The sequence below is a fragment of the Buceros rhinoceros genome, unplaced genomic scaffold (genome assembly GCF_000710305.1).
Source record: "Buceros rhinoceros silvestris isolate BGI_N320 unplaced genomic scaffold, ASM71030v1 scaffold7433, whole genome shotgun sequence".
Lineage (NCBI taxonomy): Eukaryota > Metazoa > Chordata > Aves > Bucerotiformes > Bucerotidae > Buceros > Buceros rhinoceros.
In genome coordinates, this window is record NW_010401795.1 from 30,042 (window position 1) to 44,889 (window position 14,848).

General features: G+C 37.9%; 1 long non-coding RNA gene across 1 annotated transcript in view; it reads right to left on the minus strand.

The window, feature by feature from the left end:
* Positions 1 to 14,848, minus strand: part of LOC104490137 — a 97,718-nt gene that overhangs the window by 21,509 nt on the left and 61,361 nt on the right. Inside the window, exon 2 of the long non-coding RNA XR_727770.1 lies at positions 13,952 to 14,011. This is a non-coding gene — a long non-coding RNA (uncharacterized LOC104490137). The remainder of the gene's footprint in view (positions 1 to 13,951; positions 14,012 to 14,848) is intronic.

Genomic DNA, 14,848 nt, shown 5'->3' on the forward strand with positions numbered 1-14,848 from the left:
CGGAAGAGCTTTACAGTGATAGCTATGTAGCATCATTCTCCACTGCAGCATGCAGAAGACTCAGAAGATGGAAGGCAGTCACCTTTCCAAGATCCAGAGGGACAGTGGTGGCAGAACTCAGAAGATAATCTTAGTCTTTCTGAATTCACGTTTCTGCTTGGGTTGTTGTGAGAGTTTGTTTTTTCTGATAGCCCACCTGTCTTGTAGAACTAAATAGCTATATTTTAATAAGCAGTTGGAACAGCATCTTTGGATTTCTGACACCCCACTGAACTCCTTGCCTCAGACACAAACATACTCCAGTTTATCTTCTTCTAACAGAGAAGTTGGTCATTTTTTGGTCCAGCAAAGGAAGAAATGGAGCACAGGACTCCTCATGGATAACTGCACGTTGGTTTGGGCTATCTCTTACAATAACCTGATCTTTTTGTGTAAAAAGCCCCTATGCTCCATTTCTCTACATAAAGAAATAACCCTAACAGGAAAATCTTAAAGCCCTCTTCTTCAAAGAAAAAAAAATTTCCTCAACTGAAATGTGTAGGTTGTACTCCAAAGAACAAGGATAGACTCAGACACTGAGACATCCATTAGAAGTAATGATCATTTGCTTCAACTTTTTCAATGCAGCAAAATGTACATTAACTCAAGCAGGCTGATGGTTATTGTCTGTGTGTTTGGTGGAGGGGTAAATGGGGAGTTATCCTGTGGCACTGAATCTATCTTGGCCTGCCTTCATTTGCATTCCCTGCCCTTCCCAGTATTTCCTTTCATATATAATTAACTCCTTAGCTCCTAACTACTTTGTTTAAAGCACTTTGTATGTCCTGGACACTCAAAACAGATATTACTGGACATTAAACAAGCAGATTCTCATCTTTGTCTTTAAGTGGGTAAAAGTACTAACCTATCAGACAACAAAAAATACTTGTTCTCTACCTACTCATTAGAATTTGCATATTATAGCACCATGCACACTCCTAACAAGCTTCCAAATGGAATGGTGAAATCATTCTACAAGTAAATGTAAAATAAATGGCCTTATGTTGGCTGAAGAATATGTCCCAAAAAGCAGATGCTACAAATACCATGTAACTACCTGATAACGAGCAAAGGCCAAAACATGGGAAGATAAACCCTGGCTTGACTGACTTCAACAGACATTTTGCTTGAGTAAGGACAGACCACAAAATTCAGGGCTCTTTAGTCACAAAAGAGCAGAGCTACTGAGAAACAGGAAACAAAAGACAAAAACAGAGAGATAGGGAAACATTAGAGAAGACAACATATAGGGGAAGGATAAGAGCAAACAGGAAAATGTAAGGGAATGAATAGGAAACATGAACAGCAGTGCACACGTTCTGATTTGTTGAAGCTTTTACAGGATGGACTGCAAGTATCTCTGCTCAGTACACAATAATATTTAACATGCCAAAATGCAAGTAACCAAATCTATTTATATTAACCTGTAAAAGGTGTCTTGTTTTGGAAGAGTTTTTCTAAGTGTCTCTCTTCATCCACACCAAAATGGCAGTCTCCTACCTTCTCTCACACTTTTTCTCCACTTGTATTCACAGCTCAACTCTCCCTCTAACTCTCATTAAAACAGTTTGCTGATGAGAAGAAACCTTTTTTCCAAGAAACCCTTGGAAAAAGCAGCAACAGCCTCTCTTTCAGGCCCAGCTCAGCAAGGAATTTATATCAGAAGACTGTTGAATTGATGCACTGATGAGCAAAATTTGCAACCAAGAAGGAATCTTGTTAAAGCCAAATTTCCTTGACGCTGTCTGTTTACATACCAGGAAGATGCCAGGATGCTGGTGAAATGTCCTCATATTCTTTTCAAAAAATCCCACTGTGATGAAATGTGTCACAGCCTTGCACATTTGCTATTAGGTTCTGACACTAAAATGGGAGAAAAATTATAGAAGCTCTACTACTGCCATTCTAGAAAGCCATCCACTAGGAAGACCTTTGGATGAAGAAAAGAAATTATGGACTTGCTCTCAGAGCTGAGTGTATCTGATTGTGGCAGATAAGATCCACACCGCAAAAAGTTTTGAAACCTCTTACATACCCAGCAGAAAATGTAGAAGGGTTTTAAACAGACACTTCCTGCCTAACTAAAATAAAATTAAATCGGTCGATTAACAGTATGTCTTAAATACACATGAAGAGTATAATCCATCTTTAAAAGCTCGGTGTCTCTAAACTTGGCAGACACGTGCCCACATTCAGTCATTTTGTCCTCAGTCAGTCTTAGGATCCAGCTATTCTGATATTGATGAAAATGGAAATTTGAATCTTCAAATACCTCATTTAACTATTACTTAGGAAATATTGATTAAATATTTCCTTCAGAAAAAGAAAAAAAAAGCTCATGAAAATATCTGCTTTACCTTTTTTTAAAACCAAATTTTCTGTGTCCAAATTTTATAACAATCCATAAATATGTTTAGCTATCCTTACCACAGGGGAAGAAAGTAAGTAGGGAATTTCCGTCTGACAGAAATCCTGCAAGTAACAAAGCTTCTAATTTTAACTTCAGTGGAAATTTTGCCTCAGTATGGATTCACAGGATTTGGCCTATGCTTTGCAGAGATGATCGGGATTCAAGTGTGTTATTACTTAGATAACTGTTTTGCCAGATTCTCAAGCGCATTCTTAAAAAAACTGGAGGGAATAAGTTTGACGAGAGATCAAAGAGATCAATTATTATTGTGTCCCGTGGACACCCGCTGGATGGGCAGAAGATGGGAATTAATCCAGTTTAGTTTTAATATACAAAGTGGAATAATTTCTTCCCTGTCCAAAAGCATGGTTGGCATTTCTATTCCCATTTCTTATGTAATGGAGCTTTCATAGTATTTATTATTTATCAAAAATACTTGTTTTCAATGCTTCCGTAGGAAGCTGATGGACCCAATTTCAATTTCTAATTATAAAAAGCATGCAGCTATTACTAAGAGGCCAAATGCTGAATGCTTGCTTGGGATTTAGACCATCCACTGTTACAGATGCAATGTAACTAAGACTCCTCACAATTATCTAGCTGATAGGGCTGGGGAAATCTGGTCAGGGATCTTGATAGTAAACAGCAATATACAGGCAAAGCAACCTCATAACTTCCACGTTTCACGTCTGTTTCTCTGCTTCCCCTCCACTGACTCCCCTTTCCTCCCTTTGAAAAGATGTGTAAGGGAACCAGGAAAAAAGCATCATCCCACCGCAGAGTTGCTCTAAATCTCCCTGAAGAAGCAGACAGAACAAATGTGTCCTCAGAAGTGAACTCCAAGTGAAAGCTCCTTGTTGCGGTTCTGAATTTCTAAACATGAGAGGAGATGCTGATATTCTTTATGCTGGAACAACCTAGACTCTGAACTCAAATTTACTACAGTAAATTGTTCTTCCTTTAACCTGTGATTGTGCTAGGTAGTAATAATTTTGCACTGTTGCTCAGAGGACATCTCTTTGCTTTGCTAACTATCTGCTATGGTGTGTTTGTCATTGCAGAATTTGGCCATGTAAATCTTGAAAGTAATTGGCAGCTCTGAAGTGCAATTCTGATGTATTTCTTCAAATCCTACACTGTCAAAACTCAGGGAAACTGCAAAAAGGATATGAAGATAACATCTATAAACACTGCAGCTGGGTACACAAAAAGCTGCAGAGGAAGAATAAGGGTTTCCAGAGCAGGAAAATACTGTTAATTACTTAGCATTACTTAGCATTAGTTTCTTGAAGCATAATACCTGTAACTGGAAACTACACATTCCTACCTGTACATCCCATCAATATTACAGAGGTAAATGTCTTTACAAGAAAAGAGGAAGCAAAAAAAGAAATTAAACAAACAAACATGAAGTACTCACTAGGTAGCATCTGCGGATGTTCAGCTAGCAACTTCAATAATTTTACCACTCCTTCTTTCAGCAAAACCTTATACTATGAGCATTACAGATGTCCTGTTTCTTCTGTGCTGTACCCAGTGACAGAAGATCATAAAAAGTTAAAGGGTAATATTTAGAAGAAGCCAGTAATACTTTTGTGTTAAAATACCCACATAATAGTAATACCACTTTGATGGTAAATGTTCACCTTGGGTGTTAAATACTAGTGTACTCAGGCTTCTCCTATTCCTGTGGCTTAGGCAATGCTCTGCTCAGGAAGCTCAAGATAAGTCTGTCCTCCCATTATTATGGCATGAGCTAGCTCAGCAGAATAGACTTTAATTCTGATTATGACTCAGCCAAATATACAAGGAAAACAGAAAATACCCTACAAACAGCAATCATATCATTACTATGTATTCAAATGTAAAGTGTTTACAGGATTAAGCAGTAACAGCATTGATACGATAACACAGTATGGCCTCATCCTGCAAGCATCTCTCATCCGAGTAATCCTAACTGTGTGAAGTCCCTTGCAGGGTTTGTAAAGTGCAGAAAACTATGACATTTGGGAGGAAAGAGATCAAAAAGCCAAAGCACACAGCAGCAATGTGACTCACTTGAAATTCTACAGAAAACAAATTGAAATTCATAAATAAAACTGTTTCTGACTTTTGATCTCATCTGTGGGACACAGTATGTCTCCCACCAGAATAAGTGTACCAAAGCAAAAGCAACCCCTCCCTTGGCATTTTATTGTATTTCTATAATTGTCTCAATATACCAGATCAATTGCATTTGAAAATACAGCTATTAAACCATAACTAGACCATCTTGGAGCCTTTGTTTGTCAATTGCATCAAACAACAATTCTTCTGCAGACAGAAAGAAATCAGACTGTATTTTTACAATAATTGCAAGTCATTTCTAGGAGAAAGAGGTAGCAACAATACCCAAGGAAATAAAATAACACACTTCTGTGCTTTCCCATCAAACCCAAGAGTGGTACGGGTTTAAATCAGTCAGAGGCAGCTACACATGAGAGATTGCACTCTGCAGGCTCTATCAGTCAGAAGTCAAGGATACACGTCCATGATTTATCATACTTTTCATGGTAATTAGCTAGAGTGCCATTTTGCTTCCAGTAGCATCACTCAACTTTCTTTTTTTAATTTGGTCTTTTTCTCTGCAAATGAATTTACATATTTCTCAGTCTCTCATCCCCTCCTATGTTTTATTTATGAATATAGGCCTTCCTGATGGTAACTTTAATGTGAAAAAGGTAGTAATTAGTGTACCTATCTGCTAAGTTAATCCCTTTCCCACAATGTCTGCAGAGAAGTTTAAGGTATGTAACAGTTTACAGTCAATATTAGGTTTAATTATGCTTAATGAGGGTAACTGTTTCTGTCTACTAACTGCACCTAGGTGTGTAGCTCCTATATGAGTTTTTCTCCCAGCCTCATTCGTCACTGTTAATAGCGCCACTGTGCAGGCTACGTGTGGTACCGTAATCTGTAAAACTGCTCCAGGAGAGCCAAGCAAGTGAGGCACCTGTTTCAACGCAGGTTCAGAGGGAGCAGAATGGCCTTAAAACAACGACAGCTTTGTGTAAGGAACAAGTTGTACTGTCTGGTATTTTAGTGCACGCAGTGTATTAGAGAAAAGAGAAGAAAAAAACCCAGATGTTCTCGAAGCCTCTCTTAAAAAAAGTAAGTTAAAAATAAAAAAGCATTTCTACTCAGTTTGCAGGGATCATCCCCAAGAATGTTCCCTGTAGGAGTTCCTATGTTCTTCCAGTTCATCGAAAGCTGGGTTAACAATCAATACCCTGAAGTTAAACAAAAGAACAAAGACTCCTTGTCTTACTCAAGTAGGTATCTTCTGCAACTACAAGGACTCTAGAGGCAACTGAAGATGACACCAGTGTCGTCTTACAACTCTATATAAAGTAAAAGGTCAAAAGCAAAACCTCGGATCCAAAACCAGTTCTACTCCAACTGCTTTGTTTTTAGCCTCTGTGCAATGTCGTTCCTTCAGTCAGTGTCTTGCTGAAAGGAAGATCCAGATCTGAGTTTACTTCATTACTTTCTGCCATAACATCTTCCTTTGTGATTTCATGTATTATCCTCTTACGAAATTCATGTTATGGGCAAATTTTTATATATATTTAAAACTACCTACGAAAAATGTACCTTCCTAAATTTCTGACTCCCTAGGATGCATGGATGTAGGGAGTTTTGTGTGTGTGTACAAGGGACTAAGTTTACAGAAGTGGCAAAACCCAAACCTTTGATTTGCAATAAGAAATGAAAGCAGAATACACATTGAAATTCTTCTGTAAATGGAGAGGTTAGCTCATTTGATTTTTCCAAAGCAGTAATAATTGAGTTCTGCATTTCATTCGTATCAAGAGAAATGTGATGTTTGGTCAGACATAGCTTAGGGGGTTTACTTTTTTAAATTTTCTTTTTTGCCCTAGTGAACACTCTGCAATAGTCCACGTGTTCCCTCCCTATTTTTGCCACTGGCAAGACTTCAAGAAAAAGAATCTCTGGTTAGAAAATTCATCAAAAACAGGGAAAACTTTCAGCTAAATCATGCTTTTTGTTTGTTTGTTTTAAAAACATCCAATTACTTGATTGTCAAACAGCAGTTACTGAAGTAAGATTTTATTTAAAGGCTAAACTCTGTAATTCAGGAAGCTATATCAGATCAACATGCTTTGACTGTGCAGGTTTCAAAATGTAAGCTCAAGTCTCTTTGTTAAGCCTTATATGTAATTTTCCTACAATCTGCCAAACTTCTCTAACATCCAGTAACATGGGTGTTAGGGTTAAAGGCTTCTAAAAGAGAAGTGTGGTTTTGTAACTGATGTCTTTCCCTCTCCACATGGTGTTTCAAAAGATGTTATTTAAACATGTAAATATGAATTTATCCACTATGTAAACCTGCTAATAGCTATATAACAAGAAAGAAAAGAAACCTGCTTCCGAAGTGACACTATATTCTTCCTTTTGACACTTAAGACATCAATATTCAGGTAAACATGGACTTCACTATGAGATAAAAAATATTTACATGCACATACATTCTTCAGAAAATTGACAAGGTTTTGTATCCAAAAGGGAGCAGAAGTAGGAGGGGTCATTTTACTGCTTCAATACAAGATACAGCAAATGGCTTCATTTAATGACTTAAAATACTACAGAATGACTCTGAGGATCTGGAAAATTTAAACGACTCATGATTTCGAGGCTACATTATTGAAATCTAACTGGAGAAGGAAAACAGCACTCGATACAACTGGCCAACACCAGAAGATGGCATATTCAGGTTATTTCTCACCTGCTGCTGCCCCTCAGCACCATAAACAAAGCCTGGGTAACTGAACATTAACCTATTTTACTGAAGCACAGTCCTAGAGTTAAAGACTACAGAATTTCCTGCAGGTCTCTGATGTTCAGTACACATATACATGTAACTGTCTCCTCAAAAATCCACAGGCAGATCTCCAAACTACAGGAAGCAGATTTCCCCGAGAGAACTATGGGTACAGGTATTACTAAGAGTCTCCAGTCTTGGTGGAGGAGATTACATGAGAAATGTACAGTCTGGTTGCCTCCAGAATCTCAAGGAGGCTTAAAGCTTATACTGAAATGGCTCATTTCATCTTTATGGCCCAGCCAAGTAGGTGGGACTGGAACATTGTGTTTTAGTCACATACCAATCAAACTGTTAGAACACAATTTACAAGAGAACTCTTAGACATGGATACTGAGAACTTGGGACAATCCCATCTCATAAAGAACATTTAAATGTGCTTATAAACATTATTGTAAAGATTTTTTAATTCAGAGGAAAGAAAAAGTTTCCAATCAAATTATCATAATTCAGATTATTAAAAAAGTAAAGGAAAATTCCTTATGTAATTAAAATGCTCTGTGGCTGAGTAGCAATGTTTATTGCTTCTTTAATGTTTTCTTCAATATTGATTTCTTGCCAGAAAAAAACCAAGTTTTCATCTTCCTGTCCCTCAGAAGAGCTTCTGCCTACTTTTGTGAATTCTACCATCTTTAAGATATGCCTTCTGAAGGCAGAGACTTGTATAACCTCAAAAGTCCTGTTAATATCAGTAAGAATGATAGAGGCTTGATTCAAAACGGAATGGCTAAAATGCCCTCAAAGCTGTTTTTCTGGAGTCAGCATGCTCTACCTCGTCTACTTGGCACTAAAATGTCCTGCTGCTATGTAAAAGGTTCAGGTCACGTTGCTGCTGACTTCTTGCTGTCTCTCATTTTGTTGTCTGCTATTTTATTTGCTGATATAGGAGGGAGAAGGGATTGGTCTTTTAATGACCCACGCTGCTGATAACTCTGAGTTATGCAGTAACGCTACTCTGCTAATCATACTATTCCATAACTTCAGGTTGGTTTTGACTGGAAGGTTTACAAAATAAACAAGGAACACGGAAGATGTTCAGCAGCCTCACCACAATGTCACCATACAAATGTCTGATTCAGCTCTAACAGGAAAACACACATGGAAAGAAAGAGGGATATACTGAGACAGAGGGAGAGAGACACACAGAGAGTGAAAAGGAGAGAAATAAAGGGAGGGAATGAAGAAGGAAGTGAGAGAAGGGGAAAAGGATTTCAGAGTACTACTCAGAGAAAGATATATCTATTGACCTTTGCAGGACACAATAATGTTTTGAAGTTAAATCTTGTACCACCAGATGGGGGATGTACCTCTTCCTTTTAAAATTACTCCCTTGTCAACCCAAGTTCTGCTTCTATGCAAAATCATGGAAGCTGAGTACCTATTAGATTTTAAAAAGACAGAATAGAAATCTGACCAGGAGGAGGAGCAAAAAAATCTGCTGCCCTGAGCTATCCATTGAAGAAATTAAACTTTCCCAAAACAAACATCAGAGATACTAAAGATCAGTACTTTAATCTGTCTGGCCATCTGAATATTGACATCTGCACAGCAACATTGCTACTTATACTTTCCAATGAAGGTAAACTAACACTGGCACAGAAGAAAGAATTTAATGCCAAATTTTGTTCCATGGGGAAAAAATGGCAAGTATCACCTGTGCCACATCCTCCAGATATCATAAGACGATCTGCACTTAAGATGAAGAAAATCAGAATGACTGAAAGTTTCTTCTTGACTTCCCTGGCAATCGATACAGCTACATACATCTGAGAAAAACCATGGAGGTTAAATACCTTCTTCTGAATCTCAGAAGATTTCACTAACGTCTATTCCTTGCCCATAATTTTTCACTTCCAGTGGAAAGGGACTTTTGGCTTTTTCATAGAGATCAGATCATGATCCCACATCAGATCATGGTCCCTGACAAATCAGTAAGAGTCACTGGCCACATGATTCAAACACGTGCTCTAAGAAACAGAATTTTAGCATCCTGAAACTTCACCATTAAAGTGCTGAATGAGGAAACCCTTTGTATCAGTGAGTTGATTAAAGAGACTAATACTTGCACATTCATTTACAAAAATGGCAAAGGAGGCATTACTTCTACTACTTTTATCTTTTACCTTACCTAGAACAACAGGCACACCCGCCTTGCATTGTTAGTTTTACTGGAATATCTGCCTAACAACATAATGCATATGTATGCAGGTAAACATAAACACACACTCATGCACAATACTGAACTTTGTGTTGGCATCCAGACTGTGGTAACCCATGTCCCCTGGGCAGTAATCAGCTATGAAGGATCAGGAAAAAGTTAGTGTAATGATTAACTAGCCCAGTGGACTATTATTCATTACAAGTAGAGCAGCGGTAGCACAATGCTGGTCACCTCTCTCTCTGGAATGCTGCTGGATGCCTGAAATCATGCTCAGCACAGAAGAACCAGAAAATGTAATGTCAACATAAGGCAGAACCTGAATTTCCCCTCTTGGAGTTTGCATATAAGGAAGACATGCAGAAGCAGAGGCTTTCTATTAAGCTTGATGCTGAAAGAATATGACAGATTCCAGTATCACCATTTATCAGATATGTATGCATAGGTTTGGTAAGATTAATAAGGTTATTGGTATCAGCTATTGGCAACTACTCCCAGTACAGCAGTAAGCAATCAACTTCAGTGGCAATTGGCAAGTAGCAATGTTGATAGCTGCTGCCATGGTGTTAGTACTGGAGCAGATGGTTAAAGTGCATCCATTTAGGTGAAAGACTAAACCAAGAGTATCCCTAGAGCCAATCAGAGAAAAGTCTAAGTCATCATGGCTGTTCCCCCTCCTCTGGTGCTTTACGCTGCAGTTCCCAGCAAGCTCCAGAGATTCTTCCCAAATTCTTTCAAACCTTTTTAAAGCAGTGCATTAAAGATGAACATATAACAATACCCTCTGCGTTTCTCTCAGTGCTACCTCAGTCAACATTTTGTAGAGAGGCAACAAACTACAGCCTGGACGTCAGCTTGAAAAAACAAATTCCATCCGATTTTTTCTAGATTTCAAGGATTTAACCCATCAGCCATGGATTTTTTTATTTTCCAACAAAAGCATTTGCTGCTTATTTAAGAAGACCTTGAAAGAAGCTGTTTCGCAAAAAAAAAAAATAGCAAATTCCTTCTTTCAGTAAACTCACTTTCCTTCTGAAAGGCTTTGCTCTGTGTGTGGATTATTCATTTACTTTAATTATTTTGAAGTGCCTCTGTTTGAGTGGGTAGGAGTTAAGTATCCACAACAACAATGTCCTAGAATTAGTTGCTGTAAACAAAATGTTCTGCAGTTCTGCCTAAATCTGCACAAGTACTAAGGCTTGTGTATTTTGGAAGTCTTTTTCCACAAGGAGTATTTCTGGGGACCCTGAAACCTAAGGGACCCAGGTCCATGAGCATGTATTATGAGACTTACTTTGCATGGACAGGTCATATCTTTCTAATCATGAACACATATAAATCCTTTCCCTCATTTTGTAGGAACATAAAAATGTTGCTCTTATTTAAATATGGAAAGCAAAATCCCACCTGGAAGAGTCCGGTACCAATTAAAGCAAATGACCAGAAATTTTAATCTGTCATACAGGCCAATTTATTAGGACACAATGACCAAGTGATGTGAGAGAATGCAGAGAGCCAGGACAAATAACAATCTATCATTATCCCTCTGATCACAGCTCGCTCCCTCTTTCACACATAAACATACTCAAGCACAGATACAGAAATACTTAAGTTGTTACCCTTTGTTAAATGTTTTCAGCCCAGGTATCTTTCTGGTTAATAGGTACACATACAAAAAACAAGAAGGACACAAGCCAAACAAACCCTAGGAAAACTTCACGTGAAGAGCTTATACACAGGTATGCGGACACATTCACAGAAAGAAGAGGAGGAATTGAATCTGGAGAAAATATACAGGATTATCACTTTATAGGCAGTGGACACTGACTTGAACAAGTATTCAAAAAATAAACATGTCTAAAATTAAAATCCCAAGCTGTATTTTCAGTGACACCCTTTCTTCCATGACTGTATGTACGAGGAAAAACAAAACCGCATCAGCTAAACATCCACAGCCTTGAGGAATTTCGGCTCTCAATCTCGAGAAAAAGCTATAGCCCAAACCTTCCTCTGTATCCCTAGGTTTCTACTACCACATTCTATATTTAAGGTCACAAATGCAAACTGAAACCAAAAAGAGTGAAACCAGTTGAAATGAAGTTTGCGCTACCCATTCCCTCACAGACGTGGAAGGTGTGATGTAGGCATCTGGAAAACCAGAAGCTACCTTCTCTGGTAAATCTCATTTTGTAAAGATCTCCACTCTCAGTTTGCATCCCTGTGCTTTGCAGATACTTCCACATAAATTTCTAGCTCCTCTGCACTGTTGCCCATAGTTACACCCAGTGTTTACAGGTAAGTCTGCAACCCTTTTCCTCCATGGACAAACAAGAAAGGAAGGAAAACAGTATGAAGGGAAGTAAGAAAACAATTCTGCACTCACTTGTCTGTAGTTGGTGGTTATATCTAATGAATAGTTGCTTTAAAATACAAGCTGTCGTGGAGGTTTGATTTAAAAATCTCCGTCAGTTTTGACACTCAGGTGAAAGTCTTGCTGCTGGCTCCAGAACAATTTGCATATCTAATCACTAAATGTCTGAGGTGTACACCAATCTAATGAAATTATAAACAAGAATCCATACAAGCACACATGCCTTCCTGTTTGATTTCTGTCCTGTTCACTCCTCCATAATCGATTATATCATCATCTCATTCTAGCTAGAAGTTTAACTGTGCTTGTAAAAAGGAAAATGATAGCAGCCTATTCTTTCTCACACTTTACAGGTCAGAACCTGACAAAATTGTGGATTTGGGGAACAAACAGAAAAGGTGATTTTCTTACCATCTACTTCCTCTTTAGGTGCCACAAAACTGGTGCAAAATCTCATGTATTTATGTATTTTTCAAAATAATTTCCCACACTGAAAATAAATAAATAAATGAAACTACACCTCTTTTACTGTAAAGACTAACATACATACTGAAGTTGATGTCCTGCAATTAATCTCATCTACTTCAACAGGCTTACTCATAATGCTGTAAGTGAAATACATGTGTAAATCTTTGCAGAATCATGGCCTGAATTGCCAACAATGTTATATATATGGCACAATTAAAGGCCTGTACCTAGAATGACTCTTCAGAAAGATTAAGGAAAAAAGAAAAAAAACAACCAACTTTAGACATAGTAAGTCACAAAACCTACTTCAGGAGTGGCTACAGAAGAAACAGTATTGAGGGAGTTGCTTTCCCTTGGGAAATTCACCTGTGACCAAACCCTTCCAGTACTTCACCTTCTTCCTCTGTCAGTTATAACCTTCACCTAGCACTCCCTTCTCACACATCAAACACTGTTCTCCCTCTCCACACATCCTGCTGCTGCTATGTGACAAAGGAGGCAGGAGATGTACCTTACTCCTTCTTAATCTTTTGTGCAGTGAAAGTACGATGAGAGCACAGGCTGGCCCTTATATTAAGTAGCACAGTAATTAACAGCTCACGTGCTAATTAATGGAGCTGGGTGCATAACTAAATGATTTCACCAACTTTTCTTCTTAGCCTGTTGCTAAACTGTTCACATGCCAGTGTCTCTGAATGTCAGTTGCCCAGTAAACTCTACGGACAATGCTTAATGCGTTACTGGAGTTTGTTACAAGAAGCTGCTGATCAAAATATACACAAACTGGATACCTAAGCTGCCTAGCTTTCCTGATGAGTAGCTCATCGTCTGGTTTCTTCTACCAATATTCACAAATGCTATATCCGAAGTTACTCTCTGTACAGTGTCTAGTCTTTGACTAAAATCCATGCTTCCACAAACACTTCCACTTGAAAATTAACTCAGTCAGAAATATTAACTAAAATGCCAGGAAAACAAAGTCAATCCCTTAAAAGTTCAAATGACTATTTGTCACAATCATTTCACCTCTACTAATGAACTGCAAAAATGAATGATAGAAAATGCAAAACTGTATTATGTTTAGCAGTTAACATTTTAATAAGGAGGAGATTAGCAATTTTTAATACCTCCAGTGCTTTGTTATATACAGTAGCACAATAACTGAATATTTTAATTGCTAATTATTTAGACCTCATTCAGTTCTCACTCAGGCAAAACTCCCATTGAGGGACTCTTGCCTGAGAAAAGAGCTACAGGATTTGTCTTATTGTTATTTGAAAAAACTTTATATGTCATAAAAACTATCAAGTTATAGTGAGACAAAAATCATTAAATCCTTAGCAATATTAAACCCCACTGAAAGTCCCACTGACTCTTAACGCCAATGTTTTCATATTAAGTAAAACAGATAATTGCACTTTACTAGTTGTAAATTACCTGTGTCATTTATGCCCAGATATGCTGGTGCTCTTAAAGAGGTCTAATAATGTTTTGTATCTTCTTACCGTGTCCCTGCTTTTCTCCTGCAGGAAATCTCAGCTCAAGTGTGAGAAGGAAATAGCATTTCCAAACCATTACAATACCAACACTTTCAGAAACTCAAATACTAGCATTTGGTTTTACCTTTTGACTTCGGACTCCAAAAGGGTTAAGAGCAGCTCTCAACACTTCTTTCTTATGCTGCTGTAAAGAAAAGAAATGAGTATGTTTAGGGATTTGCACACACACCACCCTGAGTTTTCATAACAGTGAAATAGCTAGGCATTCAGTAGGGGAAGTGCACGGAATGCTCTGTGTGTATATATATGTAAACATACAGCTATCTGAAGGAAGACAAACAAAGTCCTAAACATTCCCATTTTGTACACATGGTCATTTAGCGATGAAAAAGTAAGCTAAAAGAACTAGTATCCAAAATGTAATGTTATACACATCCTTCAGAGAGAAAAGTTATACAACTGAACACCACAGTAACCAGGAGCGATTTCTAAGACTCCATGCTTAAACACACAAAAAAACACCCCAAAAAACAAAAAAACCCCACAACAAACCAACCCTCGATTTTTCCATTTAGGTGTAGTTTCCTTAGATATTCCTGTTAGATATAAAAGCAAACAGATGTCACAATCAAAGTTTTGCCACTCAGGTTTGTCACTGAAATGCATGTGTGGAAAAAGTTACAGGTAAGTATTCTAATAGGTCAAGAGTTTAAAGAGGTTCTTTTACATTGAATGAAAAACTGTGTATAAAGTCTTCGCATCTTTCAACTATAAGTGGCTTTAATGACTCAAATGTTCAGAAAAACCTCTCCGCACATTGTATTTTGAAAAAAAGATCTAAAATAATACTTAGTACCTGTCCTGGTCTGAGCTAAAACTTCCTTGTTTTGGGAAATGGACAAATAGAATTATTCCATGTAGTACAATAATTCCACATTTAACTGGTTAAGGGAGTCAGGTGAACGTAACGTTACATCAGGAGCCTTTAAAAGCAGCAGGCCGGAGGAGTGTCTCTCTCTTG